Source organism: Lissotriton helveticus, chromosome 9 (genome assembly GCF_964261635.1).
Source record: "Lissotriton helveticus chromosome 9, aLisHel1.1, whole genome shotgun sequence".
Taxonomy (NCBI): Eukaryota; Metazoa; Chordata; class Amphibia; order Caudata; family Salamandridae; genus Lissotriton; species Lissotriton helveticus.
Window position 1 is genome coordinate 112100189 of NC_136070.1, and position 11555 is coordinate 112111743.

Consider the following 11555-nt stretch of genomic DNA (forward strand, 5'->3'; position numbering starts at 1 on the left):
ATTCTATGTGGCAGAATATAGAGGGCAAAGCAGGAGCTCCTGGGCCCACCTGTGGGGGTTGAGGTCCTTTACGCCTGATGTCCTGGGAAATTATTTACTGTGGGGCAAGAGTAAGTGGGCAAAGTACCCCTTCAACACTTGGCTCTTAGTAGTAGTGAGGGTCAAACAGTCCGAGGCTTCTCAGGAGGAGGTAGCTGCAGAGGGGTGAATACAGGCTCACAACTCAAAGAACATTCAGCAGCAGCAATAAATGATTGTCGAGTCAAATACTTGCTTCTATTAAGAAAAAAGTATTTTTATGCGGAAAAAAAATGAAACCTAGCATACGCAAACAATGCCCACAGTCCCCTGAGACCAGGGCTATAGTGTTCAATAGGCTGGTCCTTGAGTCCCACTTGTCGGTTTGGTTATTCCCCATTCACTATAGGCGACATTAAGGTTTGCACCACTAATAGTCCAAGTCTCAGGAGTCCCACTCCGACTCTCTTTAAAAGTCAATAGTGTTCCAGCTCCTGAAGCTCTACATGGTAGAACAAGTCAGGACCTGCAAGGATTACACATTCGGAGTCTCCAGGGGAAGCAACTGCTCTTGGTGAGTAGCACTCGAGGCTCTGCAGGGGCAGTGGCTGAGCATCCACGCGGTGAGACAATAAGTTCCTCTGATCCATCCCACAGATGAGGATTAGGTTGCTCCAGTTCCGATGCTCAGTCTGGGCTTGGTCCCGCACAAGTCCCCACAGAAGCCTCTCCTCTTGATGACGGTTTGAACCAGGCACGAACCTTGTCCTTTCCAATGGCCCCACCTGGCACACAGTGTCACTGGCCTTAATCCGCACATGGATGATGGCCCAATCGGCATGATACTAATCTTCATGGCGGCACATTCTGGCAGCCCCCGGTGATACATGGGCATCACTCAGGACACAGACTACTATGGCCCAATGCCAACCACTGCTTCTTCATGGCGGCCTCCTCTGGCAGAAAGCAACAACCTAATCAGTGCAGCAGCAGTCTCCTTATACATAATTCACTGACCCACTCGCCAGAATCCACCCACTGAACAGTGTTCCCTCCTGAGTTCTCCTCTTCCTTACGGGGCACACTAGTCTTGGCAGGCAGATAGGCATTGGTGCTCCAGGGGCACTTGGTCTTGGATATCCCTGGGTGACATCCCCAATCCAGCTGGGAGACTGGCAAGCCTTAGCCCCCAGCCCTAGACAAAGGCAAGAGGCTTGCTTCCTCTCACAACCTGAACGGGTGCTTGGCAGTTGCCAATTTTAGAGTCTCAAACTCTTATTGTCCATTTCCAGATACCAAATGTGATTTAAGGCTTGAGTCTTTGAATTTTGTGTTGGGGTCTGCTTCCTTTTGAAGTGCCCACTTTTTTTTTTTTTGCAGAGTTTTATATAGCGCGAACTAGACCCGAACCGAATCAGGTATCAGAGCGCTTTACATATTTTTCCAGTTACGTTACACACTTTCATTTTAGGCACGGGGAGATTAAGTGATTTGCCCAGAATCACAGGAGGTTTTGGCGTCGTTACCGAGACTCGAACCCAGATCCCCAGGTCCGAGGTCGAGCGCCCTAGCCGTTAGGCCAACTCCTCTACACTTCTCTGCCGTTCCTTCAGGAAGCAGTGTATCATGTCAGAAGTGGCTCAAAATTAAGCATGGGCGGATTTTGCGGATTCGCAATCCGCGAATTTGCGGATTTGCGTATTCGCGGATTGCGAAAATACGCGAAATCCGCGAATTCTCGCGGATTAGCGGATTTTTTGGGGGTGTGTGTGTTCGCACGGGTTTCTGCAAGTTCGCGAGGGTTTTGTACTATTTCGCAAATTGCGAACTTACTTGTCGGGTCGCCAGTTTAGCGAACTTGTTGTTTCTACGTGCCCAGCCTGTTTGCTAAGCTTTCTTCATCACTGCCACCCTCTGTCACCACTGGCACTCTCTTTGGTCACCCATGCCACCCTCTGGCTCACCCATGTCACCCTCTGTGTCATCACATCACCCTCTAGTTCACCAGTGTACATTATTGGGGCAAAGCAAAGCACTGCCATCCTCTGTCAACACTGGCACTCTGGTTCACCCATGCCACCCTCTGGCTGGCACACCCATGCCACCCTCAGTGTCATCACAACACCCTCTGATTGACCACTGAGTGAACAAACACCTGCTAAGTGCTTTAAGTTTTGCAAACAACAACACCTGCCCTGCCCCAACTGACATTAATGAAGGCTGGCACCTGCTTGTCTGCTCCCTTTCCTTTTTGTTGCAAATGCAATGTAAATAATTTTTTTTAACAGGATGCAATGGCATACTTGTAACTATTCTGTGACTGTCAGAGCAGGGTCACACAATAGTTGCAAGTAGGCAACCGGATTCTGGAGGGCCCCTTCAGGAAGCACTACAGGTAAATGGTTACAAATGATGAGCTCGAACTTTTGCACCTGCTCGTTCGTTTTGCTTTTGCAAAACTCGTTTTTCGGTAATTTCGCCCTATTCGCGGGGCGCGTCGTAGTGCGAACTGGCCCGTGGAGGCCGCGAACTCGTGCGAGTTACCTCAAGGTTGAGTATGGGCGCCGCCATTTTGTTTGCGTGACGTATTTCCGTTTCCGCCCGCTAAGTGTAATCTCGCGCGACTCGCGCCGTGCGAATACAAGTTCGCACGAGTTCGCGAGAGAAATCGCGTGCGAACTTACTTACGCGCACGTGATCGGGCCGCCATCTTGTTTTTCATTCATTCCTATGTGTCTGGGTATGGTGTTTCTATCCTCTCTATATCTCTGCCATCCTTTGCTTGTTTTAATATTTTTTTGATCTATTTAACTTATTTTCTATCCCTGTATTTTTCTAGATCTATATTTTTGTGTTTTAGGCTACTTTTGTTTACTTTTGAACTACTTTTTTAAACTTTTACTTTCCTTCTTCCCTACTCTTATTCTTTTTCATTTGGTCTCTTCTTTACTGCTCACACCTGCCCAGAACATGGTCAAGACAGCTGTGAAGCTGCCCAAGACGGGCACCGCAGCCCGTGCCCGGCTCCCGTGTGGTCGATTGAGGGCAGAAATGGTGGTGCCCCGGGAGATTTTCAGCCCTGAGGAGGTGGGCGCACTTGTTTTTTACGTGCAGCGCCGTCTCCCCAGGACCATCGCGGCAGGCGGCAGGATTGCTGCTGGTTACACCAACAGCCAGGAGCGACGGAAGCGGTGGGGGCAGGTGTGCCGGGCCCTTTTTAAGATCACGGGGGTCCAGCGCACCTACAATCAGGTCACCCACCGCTGGACCGACATCCTTGACCGAGAGCGTGACCTGCTAGACGTGCTGGGAGTGGAGGTCCCCGGTCTTGGTGAGTAGTAGTAGCAATTTTTTCATTAATATTTCAAAATCTTCTGTGCATTTCAGGTGCACTGTTCTCCTTCTCTGTGCCGGTGCCACTGCTTATTTGTTATCTATTTTGTGTTCATTTAATTGGGCTGAGTATGAGTGTATTTTACAGAACTGCGTAATGCTAGACACAAAGGGGCAGATTTACAAGCCCCTTGTTCCACGTTTACACTGCCTTACCTGACGCACAGCGACGTAAACGTGGCGCATCCCTGCGAGTCATGTACAACGTGATGCATCTAAGGAGATGCGCCACGTGAATGCCTGGGCCTGCGCCTCAATGGGTGCGTTCCCACGCAGGGGGGGAGTGGGGGGTGGGGGGTGCCGGTCAGGCAGATGTGTGCCTCGCAAAAGTGCCTGCGTGAAATCTACAAGATTTAACGCAGGCACTTCCGCGACGCTGCTATGTCAATTCTTTATGCTTGCTTGCTTGAAGCAGGCGTAAGGACTGATGCGGTATGTAGAGTATTGGGCAGCCCTGAGCACTGCTATAGTTGCATTGCGCCCGCGACGCGACTCTAGAGATGCGCCCCTATTTCGTCACGAGATGCGTCACGCATCTGCCTACCCTTGCGCCAGGGTTTGCCGCATTGTAATAGCGGCGCATCTGCCGTGACGCAAGGTTAGTTTTGCGTTACGTATTTGTTCTGGTGCACATCTGGAGGTGTCCAGCTCAGAACTCGTAAGTATGCCCGTAAGTGTCAGATTAGCAATTACCTGCGCATCCCTGCAAAGTGTGTGGCACGGCAGCACCACCCATGGTGCGCCGTATTTACAATGCGGCACACCATGGTCCCAAAACGTCACCGAAGCGTTACGCATCGGTGCCGTAAAGGCGGCTCTTTGATGGAGTTGCGTTGCAACGATGGCGCAGCTCCAGCAATGCTGCGTCAAGCCGTAAGTCTGCTTCATGCAGGCGCAGGGTTTCAGTGACGCATCATTGTCCTAAATGACTGATTGAAATTTTATATATTCCCCATAGCCACTTTTAGCATGCGTTCCTGCGCAGGAACGCCCTCCCTTGCGATGGAATGCTCCCTAATGGCGCAGGGTTTTAGAATGGGATGCATCTCCCATATGCGTCACGTTGTTAATATACGCCACACCATGGCGCCTCTCTTGTGGCGCTGCGTCACAAAATTGACGCAAGAATGGAACAAAAGAGCTGCAAGGGGCTTGTAAATCTGCCCCTAGAGTAGAGGCTCAGGTGCAGTCCTTCCTTTGTAGCCCTCTTTTTGGATGAAATAGTAGGTTCTTGTTCTTTCTAAATGTTTGATTTGGTTGACAAGGACATCGGCAAGCAGCAATCATCAATGTTTTCTGTTATTTCTTTCATGTTGTACGTCAGGTCCGCCCAGGGGCAAGCGGACCGAAAAATCTGATGCAGCAGTGGCTCCAAAGGAGGAGGATGCAGGCCAGGGCGGCGAGTGCTCCTTTGCTGGTCCCAGTAAGTTTTCATTTAAATATAGAGGACCTATTGTTGTCCAAGCATTCCTAATTTAATTGTTTCGAAATAGGGTTTAGATAGGAGCAAAATCAATAATCCAACTGTTGCAGGGACAATTCTCCACAAACCGAACTATGGACAGCAAAGACCAGAGTAATAATATTTCAGAGTGGCGTGTTTGGCACACTGTATAAATAAACCTGGTAGTGTCAGCAGCACAGACTCCTCCTTGCAAAAATTGCAAAACTTTTCGCTCAGTCACTCTAGTCTGGACTCTCTGGAGGACTAAAAACCACAGAGTCAATTCAAGTTTAAAAGCTTTATTAAAAGTTTAAGTAAACACATATATGAAAATAAAGTTAGTTGGAAATGGAAAAGTGCTTGGTGCTGAGTTGATGAGTACTGGATTGGTACACATTTCTTGTGGTCGAGCCGAGCTTTCACCTGGTTTGAAGTTGATGTTCCTCTTGTCCTTAGAAGTCCAGTTTCTGTCTGTTCAGAGAAAAATAGTGTGTGTTAAAATTAAGCAAGCATTCAACAATTGTGACAAAAAAAATGAAGCAAGACAACAGCTTTCCCTGGAAGGAGGGACATTTTTACTTTAGACTAGAGTAGACAGTCAATTAATTTTTCTGTTGTTTTCACATTTTTTCATTCATAGACCAAATACTAGTGGAGTGGTGTAATCTAACATTCTTAAATCTACTTTGTAGGTGGAACATCTGGTGGCGGGGCCAGCTCAGATGTGGTGGTCATCAGTGACTCGGAGTCCGAGGGTCAATCTGGGGAGGAGGCGGCGCTAGAGGAGTCGGACCAAGAGCAAGAAGTACAGACTGTGAGGAAGGAGACGGTGGCGGTGGCGAGTACAGGTAAGCTGGATCATGGAGGTACTATCTGACTCTTAGATAGGATATGATGTGTATTCAGTGGTGGCCCAGTGACAAATTACAATATGGTAATTACAGCAGGCTGGGACCGACAGACAGATGGAGGCAGAGACAGAGAGAGAGGAAGACAGAAGGAGAGAGAGAGAGAGGGAGGGAGCCAGAGGGAGGGTGAGGGAGGGAGACAGAGAGAGAGAGACAGCGAGGTAGAGGGAGACAAAGGGAGACAGAAAGAGTGAGACAGAGAGAGAGAGAGAGAGAGAGGGAGGGAAACAGACATATCGCCTGGGCCTGGTGCAGATGATACGGTTGCTGGTGTGGTTAACGGCTCAGAGGAAAAATCACTCACTTCTGCCAGATCTCTTTCATATGAAAGAGCACCAAACCAAGGATACAAGTGAGTTGTGGGAAGGGAAATGGTGATTCAAGCGCCCCTCCCTGCGGACGCCCATGATACTGGCCTGAATAGTTTTGTACTGCCCTGGCTAGTTGCTAGTTGTACTGTGACACAACTTCCTGCTGAATCATTTTGTGTTAATCATATTCTTAAAGAGCATTGGTTACAGATTATGTCTTTCTTTCTTCATGTAGTTGGCAATACTAAAACCTCCAAACCAACGAGGAGTATGCTGGCTGTACTGGCCCGGCAACGGAGGCTGGAAGCAACTGTTGCTGAATATCGGCGACTGGTGGAACTAGAGGGGGACGACACGCACTCCAGTGCATCAAACCTAACAACATCTACATCCTCCTCTGTTACCCCACGTTCTACCGGTAAGCACAGTGCTCCAGCAAACCGGAGCCGTGCCGGAAGACGCCACCGCCGAGCAGCAAAAGCTGCACCTTGCAGCACTGTTAAAGGTCGCTTGCGCCGTGCACTCCGCAGAGTGTCCGACCTAGAGGCGGAGGTCCAGAAATGGACCAAATATCAGAATGTGGTGGAGGGCCTCCGCCTAGATCAAGCCATCCTCCAAGAAAAATATGATGCCCTGGCCCTAAAGCATGATGCCCTGGAGGCCAAACTTAACAGCTTGCATCCATAGAGTGTCCCTTGCCCCTGTTTTTGAGACTTTTGGGGGGTGGGAATTGGGAGTTGGGTTTTTTGGGGACTTTTGAGGACTATTTATTTGTTGGGGTTAGGGAGGGTCTTGCGGGAGATTATTTTGTTAGGGATATAAATATACTTTTTCAAACTTTATCTGAGCATACCTGTTTTTTTACTACTTTTGAGCTGGGTGGGTGGTGGTTTTGCAGTAATTTCATTTAACTGAACACTGTCATCGTGTTGGTTCACGTGCAATAGGCCAAATGTTTTCCAAAGTAAATGCCTGTCACAGAGTTTGTTAATTCAAGAGCCCTAGGACTTTGCTGCTAGTACCACTGTCACTCTCTCGCCTCTCCGAATACTCCATTATACTACCTCCCATCCAAACGCTTATCTTACCTGTAATTTGTGTTTGAGGGCTGGCTCCACCTGGAATTCACAGAGTCCTAACGCGTTCTGCAGCAGGGCCACAACTGGAGTTTCCCGGCGTGGATTTTCTGCAAATCAAAAGCAATCAACATTAGAAATGTGGTAGCGGTGCTGACACAACCCTAAAACCTAGAAGCCCCAGAGACAGCACCCCTGAGACAGGCAAGCGAGCAATATAACGCCTACACGTTCACGTGCAATAGGCCAAATGTTTTCCAAAGTAAATGCCTGTCACAGAGTTTGTTAATTCAAGAGCCCTAGGACTTTGCTGCTAGTACCACTGTCACTCTCTCGCCTCTCCGAATACTCCATTATACTACCTCCCATCCAAACGCTTATCTTACCTGTAATTTGTGTTTGAGGGCTGGCTCCACCTGGAATTCACAGAGTCCTAACGCGTTCTGCAGCAGGGCCACAACTGGAGTTTCCCGGCGTGGATTTTCTGCAAATCAAAAGCAATCAACATTAGAAATGTGGTAGCGGTGCTGACACAACCCTAAAACCTAGAAGCCCCAGAGACAGCACCCCTGAGACAGGCAAGCGAGCAATATAACGCCTACACGTTCACGTGCAATAGGCCAAATGTTTTCCTAAGTAAATGCCTGTCACAGAGTTTGTTAATTCAAGAGCCCTAGGACTTTGCTGCTAGTACCACTGTCACTCTCTCGCCTCTCCAAATACTCCATTATACTACCTCCCATCCAAACGCTTATCTTACCTGTAATTTGTGTTTGAGGGCTGGCTCCACCTGGAATTCACAGTGGGGGACTCGTCAACGTTAAGTAAGTTTCTTCATTGTGCAGAATCCAGGCATCAGCATTATGGGTAATGGATAGGGTGAGTCTGGAGGAGGAGGACTCAGGATAGACGACCAGGACTGAGTTCGTGTCAACTAACTGTTGTGAACCTGAGGAATGCTGCGGCATCAAAATCAAGACAGTTCTGTTGATGGGCTTGTTGTTTTATTGGTTGATTTGATTACAGTTTTGTTGGGAATGTGATGAAGCACTTGCTAAAGAAAGACAGACACACAGGAATAAAAGTGAATAAGGAGGACTATTTACAATTAATGAATGAATGATTGAGTCATTTTCAGAACTCGCTGTCAGGGAAGCAGAACTCGTCCTCATACTCTGCTAAATCATCAGTCGGGGTTACTTCTGGTAACTGAGGAGAACTTTCCTCGGGTAGGGCGGTGTCCTCTTCTTCCTGCGTGCATTCTCGTACTCTGTAATCTGGTGGTATGAAGTGCTGGTTCATCTTTATCAAGGTGAGCCGCTCTACATTTGCGGGCAAGAGGCGGGACCTTTTGGAAGTCACAATGCCACCAGCAGAACTAAAAACACGTTCTGAAGACACGCTTGCGAGTGGGCAAGACAAGTAATTGATAGCCAGATTGGTGAGCTCTCGCCATATTTTTCTTTTCCCATGCCAATACGCCAATGGGTCCTCTGTAATATTGACCTCTGTTGAGTCATCCAGATAGGCCTGCACCATTGAAAGAATGTCCTCCCGGATTCCTGTACTTTGCACTTCTGTGTCCTTTCTAGGACCAGGAAACCCTAGCTGAGTTAGCCAACTCGCTTCAGACATATCGCATGCGCCTGGTGCAGATGATACGGTTGCTGGTGTGGTTAACGGCTCAGAGGGAAAGTCACTCACTTCTGCCACAGGCACAGATGGTGAAGTGCTTTTTTGGGACGCCTGATCGCCTGCTGATTCACTAGTAGTACTGTCTTCTCCTACAGTTTCCTTCCGCTCTATTTCAAAACGAATGGCTGACTGAGCTAGCCAACCTTTGTACTCTGTAACATCCGATGTTTCAAAAGGAATTATTACTTTGCCAAACAATGGCTTTTTGTAACGTGGATCCAGAATAGTAGCACAAATGTAGTGCTGTTGTTTCTTGATATTTACAAGCCGTTCATTGCTAACTAGGCGTTGTAATAATCTCTGCGCCAACTCATGTGCTTCGTTCTTTCCAACGTCCTTTAATTGTGAAGACACCACCTTGACTTGGTGCTCGAGCTTCAGCAACAGTGGGATAGCTTTGCTCAAAGAACAGTCCTCCCTGCTCACGTCACGCGTGAAGACCTCAAAAGGCCGAAGCATGTCTGTCAGGCTTTTAACTAGCTGCCATTGCTCCACCGCTAGCAACATTCCTGTCGTATCACCACCCAGGTTGTAGAAATACTCATTGACTACTGGAAACAGCTCATGCAGACGCTCAAGCATGTAGAAGGTTGAGTTCCAACGTGTTGCCACCTCCTGGATAAGTGCTTTCACTGGCATTCTACGTTCATTTTGCTTGCGCCTCAGCTCCTTCCGGGCCTTAAAAGAATGGTTGAAATGTGTGCATATTCTTCTGCAGATGGTCAGTGTTTTGTCGACTGCAAGTTCTTTTTTCAAAAAATTTTGCACAACAAGGTTGATACAGTGCGCCAAACACGGCACTCTGAAATAGAAACCGTCCTCCATGGCCTTAACTACATTCCTGCCATTATCTGTAGAAACATAACCAACCTTGCAATGTCTTGGGCGCAGCCATTTCAAGACCTTTTTGTTAAAGTCAGCCAAAATGTTGACTGCAGTATGACTTTTCTCCATGCCAAACATGGCTAATGTTGCATGTTTACGAGCACCCTTAAAAATCTCGACCAAGTCACCACCTGCATTTATCTGTTTAATAACCCCTGAAAAAGAGACCCAGTGTGCAGTGATGCACATGTAATCAAGGGCTTGGCAACTGGTCCACATGTCTGTTGTCAGGTGTATAGTGTGAACAGCACTCTTCTGCAAAGCTGACCCACCAACTCAAGCACCTCTTTGTGTAGTGCTGGAACAGCAACCCTGGCAAAATAGTACCGGCTAGGAACCTTCCATTTAGGGGCCAATGTTGCCACGAGTTCAAGGAAACCCACACCTTCGACAAACGAAAAAGGGAGAAGGTCCACCGCTAGCATTTTTGCCAGCTTAGTGTTATAGAGGCGTACAGTTGGGTGGTTGCGTTGAAATTGCGCATCTGAGGAGAACATGGCTGAAATGGTGCGCTGGACAAATTTACGGGATGATGCTGATGCCTTCTTCGACCCACTTCTGATCAGTGTTGACATTTTCCGCATTGGTGTGTCTCCCAGACTCTCAGTGTGCCTGCTATGTGTTACGGAGGGTGTGGTGCTGCAAGGGGTACTGGGTGCAACCGGACACATGTCTGACGCTTCTTCTACCTCCCCATCATCTTCAGATGAAACACCTACTATGGGTATATTTTGGCCACTTGCCCTTTGGGATCGCTTTCCCTTGACGTTTGCTAGGTGCGGAAACCATTCGACAGCGTGCTTTCTTTCAAGATGACCTATCTGGCCTCCGGTTCCATAGTTGGTACCAGTCTTACCACGGCTAACGCTAGTCTTACAAATGCAACAAACGGCTATGTTATCATATTTTTCATGGACACTAAAAAAGTTCCAAACTGGGGACTGGAAACTTCTGGTTTTGCCGCACAAGGTGATACTGCTGCCAATGCCAGTTGAAGCAGTGGTGGATGAGCCTTGCAGACATCTACTGGGTTGTGCAATTATTGCAGCAACCTTACTTGAGGGAGTCGAGCTGGATGGAGTCCCCCTCTGGGGAGAAAATATGGGAGCTGTAGGTTTTGTTGAACTTGTGGTACTACTTGACTGCGTTGGTGGTGCTACCAGTGGCACGTCGCCAGGGTCACGCTCAGCATGACGTCGGGATAGGGTGTAAATGTCTGTCTGCTGCATGGCCGGTGTGGCTGGACTGACATGTGTGATGACTAGGTCATTGCTGTCATCCTCTTCAACAACATCAGAATGCACCACTTCATCAAGTCCGACGTTCGGATCCATAAGTATGAGCTTTCCGGGGCCCTTCCTTTTACCATGTGATACCTTTCGCAGCTCATTGTGTGCCTCCCTCTCAGACGTCAGAGATGGTTGCCAATCTAGATCCACATCATCATCTGATGGAGCGGGGCTTGAAGAGGAACTTCTACACACCCTCCTTGATCTTTTCCTTGCTGGGGAGCTGGGAGAAAATGAATCATCAGGAGGAGTGGCTTCGTCTTCCTGACATGATACCCCGGCTCCAAAGTCAATTTCCTCCTGTGCCCCTACTTCTGGAAGAACAACCATTGTGGGCACTTGCACCGCTCCATGGCCATCTTCACTGACCTCTACTTGCAAGTCTCCATGGACCTCTCCTTCTCGGCCTTCTCCTTCTCGGCCTTCTCCTTCTCGGCCTTCTCCTTCTCGGCCTTCTCCTTCTCGGCCTTCTCCTTCTCGGACAGCTCCTTCTCGGACAGCTCCTTCTCGGACAGCTCCTTCTCGGACAGCTCCTT

The 11555-nt window shown here is 48.5% G+C and overlaps 1 long non-coding RNA gene across 1 annotated transcript; it reads right to left on the minus strand.

The window, feature by feature from the left end:
* Nucleotides 1–5138: 5138 nt before the first annotated feature.
* LOC144782648 (uncharacterized) lies at nucleotides 5139–7430 on the minus strand. Its single transcript, XR_013601193.1, has 2 exons — nucleotides 7163–7430; nucleotides 5139–5326 (listed from the first exon to the last, which is right to left on the minus strand). It is a non-coding gene; the product is annotated as an uncharacterized LOC144782648 (long non-coding RNA).
* Nucleotides 7431–11555: the final 4125 nt, after the last annotated feature.